Below are 7,554 nucleotides of genomic sequence, written 5' to 3'. Positions count from 1 at the left end.
TCTTCTTCTTCTTCTTCTTCTTCTTATTCTGATCGGTGGTGCTTTCTTTTGCGCACTCACCTTCCTAATGGACCGGCATCGCAGGCCATATGTCCAACCTACTTCTATTTATACTCCGTGGAGTTTACAATTCGTGTTCTTCTTTATCGACTGTTTTTTTCTACTTTACAGTTGTGTGTTGGTGTGTTAGCCCTTAGGCTTTACAATTCATTTTAGTGTCCGAAGACTGCATTATTCTTTTATAGTCCGTAGACTGTTACCCACTCACCCCTGGAGGGGGTGGGAATTGAACCCATGACCTTCTGATTAACAGTCAGAAGCCTAACCACTACGCTAGATCCCCCCCCCCCTTCATTACACCACAGATAACAGACGTTTATGCTTATATTGGCAATGTGTGTAAAAATGCTCAACAGCCATTTTGTATGTAACGAGCAGCTGAAACTCATGTGGCAATCATTTAGAGATGGCGCAGTGATCGATAGTCAGTGATCGCTTTCAAGATTGCATGCACTACGCAATTTTACATTCAAGATTGTATTCGATCTTGAATGAAACTGGAACTTTGAACTATTCTTGCATTGAAGTTAGATGTAATGTCGCAATAAGTTGAGTAGATGGCGATAGTGAGCCTACGTATATCGTTTTGAACATTTACACAGGATTCTTCGAAAAATTTGTACTAGCATAAACATCTGTTATCTGTGATTACACCAACATAGCCAGCCATGAAAATGTTTGACAATTCTCAGGTCATTTTGACAGACCACACACATGCAAGAAAAAGACGGATCATATATTCTACTATATCGATTTTGTCCTTTTCATGCTCATGTTACATCTGTCAAAATGACCTGAGAATTGTCAGTTACTTTGAGGTTGGTGCAAAAAAGAATATTCTTTACTGTGCACTTGTAATATATTATTGTTGTTGATACAACTCAAAGAACTCAGAATTTTTAAACGACATATATTTGACTGCGGATGGATGCATGAACAATATTTAGTTTGTGTGATACTACTTGTGACTTATGTTTAGTAGTTCTGTTCTCACCCTTCAAAAAAAATGTAATAATATTGTAGGGTAAATGTACCAATAGTGGTGCTATTAGTAGCTCCTTGTAATAAAATAATTAAATAAAATTGATATTACCATAAAATAAAAAGTCTAAAAACGCTAATCGGTAGTTTTTCATTTAAATTTGCTAGAAAAAATGTAAAAACCATCGTTTATTTCAGTTTTAACTAATAATTCACTTGCACCAACTATAGGTTCATGGTTCCTATTGTGGTGGTAAAATTTAACATTGGTTCCTATAGTGGCGCATCCCACGGAATTCTTATGGGACCCACCACTATAGGAACACTACCACCACTATAGGTGCAAGCAAGGGGAATGACATATCCTTTTCTAACCGGAATATCCGCATTTATCCGTTTCTAACCGTCGCTAACCGCGTCTAACCGCTGCTCACTTAGCAGCTCGCTTAGCAACGGTTAGCGACGGTAAGAAACGGATAAATGCGGATATTCCGGTTAGAAAAGGATATGTCATTCCCCTTGGGTGCAAGGGAGTAAAAAATTTAAGGAAAATAATTGTTTAACATAGGTTTTTCGATATTTCCTGAACAGGAAACTAAATTAATGTCATTAATTATGTATAATGCATCTATTAAAAATGTTATTTGCGAGCTTTTTGGTCAAAAACGTGCTAAATTGCCACTACCACCACTATTGGTACTACCTCCACTAAGGGAGCGTTTATCCTATGTAGATATTACTGCAACTTATTGAAGGGTAATATTTGAAATCCACGGTGATTCATGATTGACAATTCGCTGATTCAAATCATATTTCGAGCAGGACTCCGCAGTATAACCGCCAACAGAATTCTTATTTTGGGTCAGAAAATAACAGAACCATTAAACGTAAGTCGCTAGTTAAATCACATAAACTAGGGTATTGGTTCCCTTATTAAGCACGTGGCTTCCATTTTCATCTATTCTAATCTAATATAATCTAACACAAACGCAGCCAATACGAAAAAGCATCCCGGAAAAATTTTGGGTTAGATTACGTCCAAATTTTTTTCTTGCCAGTATTGATACTTGCACCATATCAACAATATGACACAAGCATTAAAGCTGCCAGGCCTACTGCGTTGGGTTTACCGCAATGATGATTCTAGAACTGTCTCGATTTTAGTAATAAGGGTCTGTTGCAATTGGAGAATTAAAATTAATTTTCACTTAAACTTGACAGTTTAATAATTATTTCATTAGGAGAACTGTCAAGTTTAAGTGTCGAACTGTCAAATTTAAGTAAGAATTAATTTTAATTCGCCAATTGAAACAGACCCTAAATCTTCAAAATCGAAGCATTTCTAGAATCTACAGGAGAGGAAGGATGCGTGGACATACCGCACCAAACGCTCCGATTTGTTTAGTTTTATAAGGTTGAAAAATATATGTGTGGATATATAATTTATCATGTACGTCAATGTAAATAACGAAAATTTACCTGTATTGCTCCCATGTTCATCCTATGAAAAACAAAGGATTGAAGCGTTGTTTATTTTGTTTCATATTTTTGTATTTTTTGTTAGAAATGAGCACCCATTAAAACAAAAAGAACGGAATCAATCGGTGCCGTAATCGCTTGATTTCCAATCCAATAGGATTAACATGGGAGCGTGAGATTACTGATGGGAGACATACCCTTAATATTGTTCATGCATCCATCCGAAGTCAAATATATATCGTTTAAAAACGCCGTTTCCAATGGAAATTGCAATCCGCCTAACCTATTTTTAATCATATAGAATTAATTTAAATTTATTTATATATTTTTTAAATTTTTAATCACGAGTTTTTTAACTTAAAGCTAATTCAACACTTTTTAGTTTAATACGGTGTAATTGTCTTTTTTTATCTATCTATCTATATAAATAAAAATGAAATGGAGTTTGTATATCACGAATAGGCTCGAGAACGGGTAAACAAGTCTTGATGATTTTTTTTTTCACAGTTGCATCCCTTACAGCTCTGACGTGTTTGTGCGAAAAAAAAAAATAATTGTAAAAATTGACTGACAATTGACTGACTGAGAATATACAAAAAATATGAAACGAAAACGTCAAATGGACAGTGCATAAAATAAAGAAGAAAAGAGATGAAGAATAAATTCCGATCAGGGTTATCAACTTTTGTATTGACCGGTAAGCCATTGACTTTCTAAAGAGAGGTTATGTTTTGTGAAACCCCATTTGTGGGCTTCGTGGCCGAGTTGTTAGCGGCGTCAGTCGTTTAGGTGTCTTGTAAGCCTCGATTCCCGCTCCAGTCGGAGAAAACTTTTCGTTAAACGACAAATTCTCCACTGGTACACAGGGTGTTAATGTGTTGTCCGTTGTCTAATGTTAGTGTAATGTTCAGTCTGGGCGGCCTCTAGCCGAAGACGGTGTAAGGACTGTATCGGAAATTAACTATAAACATTCAAAATGCTCTATCTCGACACACGGTAGGTCTTTTCATCCCGGTTCTTCTATGAAATCTTTACATTATAGTTAAGTTTAGAACAGCTTCAAGAAATTTGGAAAATTTTTAGTATTATAGAAAATATGGGTCTATGAGTTTACCACACAAAATAACAATCTGTACAAACAGTTTTTATTTTAAATTTTTTTAACGTTTAAACATTTGTAACAAACAAAATTTGTACGGGGAAAAATCTGGAAAATAATGATTATTACTAACACATAACATATCACTCCAAACTGACTTTTAAAATTCTTATTTTGGATAGAAAAACCTCCAACATTAAGAATATGGTCTATCCCAAAAAACACCTACTTTTTAGTCGAACTTTGACGCTTTGTTTTAAATATCTTCAGAGGTTATAAAATTTCGTTCTCTGGTAAAACTACCTCTTCAATAGATTTAAATACATACCCAATCGAAAAAAAAAAAATGCAAATTTTCAACTTTATGTATTTTTTATTTGCGTAATCGTTCTTTGAAGACGCCTTAAAAAAAGAGTTCCTCAAAAAATGACCTTTTTTCATTTTTAAGAATTGCCCTAAACTGCGGAAGGAATTTTTCTTGATAAAGATAATTTTCTTTTATTATGAGCATTCTGGAGAATATATTTGCGCAAAAATAGGAGAAAACAAAAATGAATATTTTCCCACAGTTTTCGTAATTTTAATTTTTTAGGAGGTGTCCAAAATTTTAAAAACATTTGTGCAATCTTTGAGATAAAAGTCCAAGTTAAATGATTATTTTTTTGAAAATTGGAACTGCCATTCTTTATTTAAGAGATTTATATAGTATCTCCAAAAATAAAGTTATGTTTATTTCGAACAGATTATTTTTCAGGCAATTGTGAACGTTTATAGTAAATTTCCGATACAGTCCTTATTGTCTTTTAAAATTTCTTATTAAAGTGATTGAATCATTCCAGATTAAGCTGTTAGTAAACTGATATATCTCCTTAGAAATTAATGATTTAAACGATATAACCTCTACTGGAACGAAAACATGTATATAGGGGAACTTACGTATTTAGGGCAGTTTTGTTCTCTTCGTCATGAGGGGTTTTTTGAAACCTGTTGAACTCAAAGTTGGACTCACATCATTCCCAACCAAGCTGAGTTAGCAAAAAGATGAAAAAAATAGCGATTAGGATGCCAGTACACAGGGTCAAATAGTTGTCCAAAAAGAAGTCAATGCGCAAAGATCTTGTTTGGCTCGATCGAATTTCCTTAGTGTCAAGCAGTTCTTGAGTTCTTTCCTTGTGAAATATTTGACCTTGTGTACTTCTTCTTCTTCTTCTTCTTCTTCTTGGCGTAACGTCCTCATTGGGACAAAGCCTGCTTCTCAGCTTAGTGTTCTATGAGCACTTCCACAGTTATTAACTGAGAGCTTCCTCTGCCAATGACCATTTTGCATGCGTATATCGTGTGGCAGGCACGAAGATACTCTATGCCCAAGGAAGTCAAGGAAATTTCCTTTACGAAAAGATCCTGGACCGACCGGGAATCGAACCCGTCACCCTCAGCATGGTCATGCTGAATACCCGTGCGTTTACCGCCTCGGCTATATGGACCCTTACCTTGTGTACTTATAACCTTATTGTATTAACGTACAATTAGGAAACACGTGACTAAGGCGGTTTAACGTACATATGCGTTCAAGTATTTGCTACCATAAAACGATTTAACTTCATGTTTGCTCACGATGAGGTATACATGTTAGCTCTGCCACTGAAGATTTGATAATGGACAAACATTACATACCGCAGCAATTTGAATCCTGGCCTGAACAAAACATGGTTTGGTTTTAACACATGTACAAATTAGTAACGTCTCGGTCGTATACACAAATGCGATATCGTTTTGCACACATGCTCAGTTGAACGCTTTTCCCCTACAGTAGAGTATGGACAAAATGCGATGATTTCCCCTTCAGAGCATTCGATGAGTTTCAACAGCTTTCATCTCCGACCGTCGGGTGTCGCTAGTATGCTCTCGCGCTGCCCAAAGGAGGCACTTCATGAAACAAGCCAGAAGCACAAACACCGTGTTATGGTAAGCAGCGCATAAAAATGTGTGTAATCGCTTATAAAAGGCGGTTGAAAACGGAAAGAACACTGAAACCGGATCACAACACCATCACTAGAGCGGACAGTCAGTGGAGTCTCGTTTCAGTTCCAACTCACCATACTGCCGGTCGAGGCCACGCCCGCCAGACAACGACCGACGCGACGCCGCGTATTAGCTTCGCTCTTTTTTATGTGTGTCATCATCCCAAACAACATAAATTTATACCACATTAAATTGTATACACACTACTCTGCGGGACTGTCTTTATTTCCTGTCTCACTCGCTCTACCTGTCTCCTTGCAGTCTTTTATAAAATTGTATTGAACATTGTCGCGATTATGTTATCTGTTAGCTGTAAGCAAGAAAAACTTACACTCGTTATTTTCTTCACCACACCGCCGCCGCAGCAGCAGTAGTGACAACTTTTGCAACGGTTCGTTCTTAGCCTGACCTGATGGTGGTCTTGGACCGTTCCAGTGCAGTGGTTGGTGTGTATGTATGTTTCTTGCCACCCCCTCGAACGACTTGTTTGGTTCACGCTCTACCCCCGGGGGCTACAAAATGTCTTACAATAATATTATAAGACACATGTATACAGGGAGTTCAACTTTATTATTAAACTCAATAAAATTTTCTTTTTTATTCGTTTCCGCTCTGTGTGGGATTTTCCTGGCTTTTAGCCGTATCCTGTTAACTTTTGTTGGTTTCCAGTCCTTGCTGTTAGTTACACTAGACTACATTACAGTTGGGTATCCTGGGGTCGTTGCCCATGTTCCAGGAAGACGGGAATACCTTCGAGATATTGGAGAAATTCGTCTACAATGGATCCTAACAAAAATGTGAGTCGTGAAATACGAGGCTCCAGAAGAAACTGCGGTCGAAAAAGATTCACTCACCCCCGCACCAAATGTATCATGTACAAAATACTTATAAAACATGTGATCCTCTAAAGACATGGGACATGGAGTGTGCTCGAGAAGGACCTCTAAGTACACACACAGCTGAGTTACGCGTGCTAAGGACGATCTGCGGCGGTACTAGCTACACTCTACCGTGAACCCAGCATCCAGATGGTGGCTTTAGTTGGAAGGCTACGGTTAACAGGACATGTTGCAATAATGTCGGACAACAATTCTGATAAGTTGGTATACGCAACAGATCTGACGGGCACAGGAAGGCGTGGAGCACAGAGAGCACGATGGGCGGACCAGGTGGAGCGTAATCTGGTGAGACTTGGGAGTGGTTAAAGATGGAGAGCGGCAGTCACAAACCGAATATTAGCGCATTTGTCCAAAAGCACATGCGGTAAATCCCTGAGGAAAGGAACAGCCGCCTTTTTGCTCTCCTTATACTCCATTCTTATGCGAGATACCACTGCGGTGTTTCCTCAAGTGCGGCTGTTCATTTCGAAGAGGATTTGCCGCGTAGAATTTCGTGTGCTGATCAATTTCGCCCCAATGTGGCATTTTCATTTTTTGGATTTTAAAACTTATTTAACTTTAAGTTTTATTTTGTTGAATAACATTCTGTTACGTAGTTTCATGAAGATCCACTCAGTACTGCTGTTGCAGAAATTCTTTTGTCAATATTAGGTTTGCTACAAATGTTGTCTGCAAAAGTTGTTTTAGAGTGATCAATTTGACCTCGGATTACGGTAGATTAGATTACATTAAGTAAATTTATCAAAAAACAAAACTTATCAAAAGTTACTGTTTAAAATATTTTACAACTTTGCAGAACATAACATTATATTTTTTTCACATTTCAATTTCTAAAATGCACACGATCGCGTTTTTCGCGATTTTACCCACTGTGCAGTATACCTACTAAAGTGGGTCATCGGAACGTTTTTTTTTTCAGATCCAGGCTTATTTGGCTCCATTTCGGGCCATGAGCAACTGTGCATCATTTGAGTACGATTGGTGCAGGGTTGCCACATTCAAATCTGTATATTT

At 37.4% G+C, this 7,554-nt stretch overlaps 1 non-coding gene across 1 annotated transcript; it reads right to left on the bottom strand.

The window, feature by feature from the left end:
• Positions 1-271: 271 nt before the first annotated feature.
• Trnan-guu (transfer RNA asparagine (anticodon GUU)) lies at positions 272-346 on the bottom strand. The gene has a single exon. It is a non-coding gene; the product is annotated as a tRNA-Asn (tRNA).
• Positions 347-7,554: the final 7,208 nt, after the last annotated feature.

The sequence above is a fragment of the Aedes albopictus genome, chromosome 2 (assembly GCF_035046485.1).
Source record: "Aedes albopictus strain Foshan chromosome 2, AalbF5, whole genome shotgun sequence".
NCBI classification, from domain to species: Eukaryota; Metazoa; Arthropoda; class Insecta; order Diptera; family Culicidae; genus Aedes; species Aedes albopictus.
This window is presented reverse-complemented; position numbering and strand designations above follow the sequence as displayed.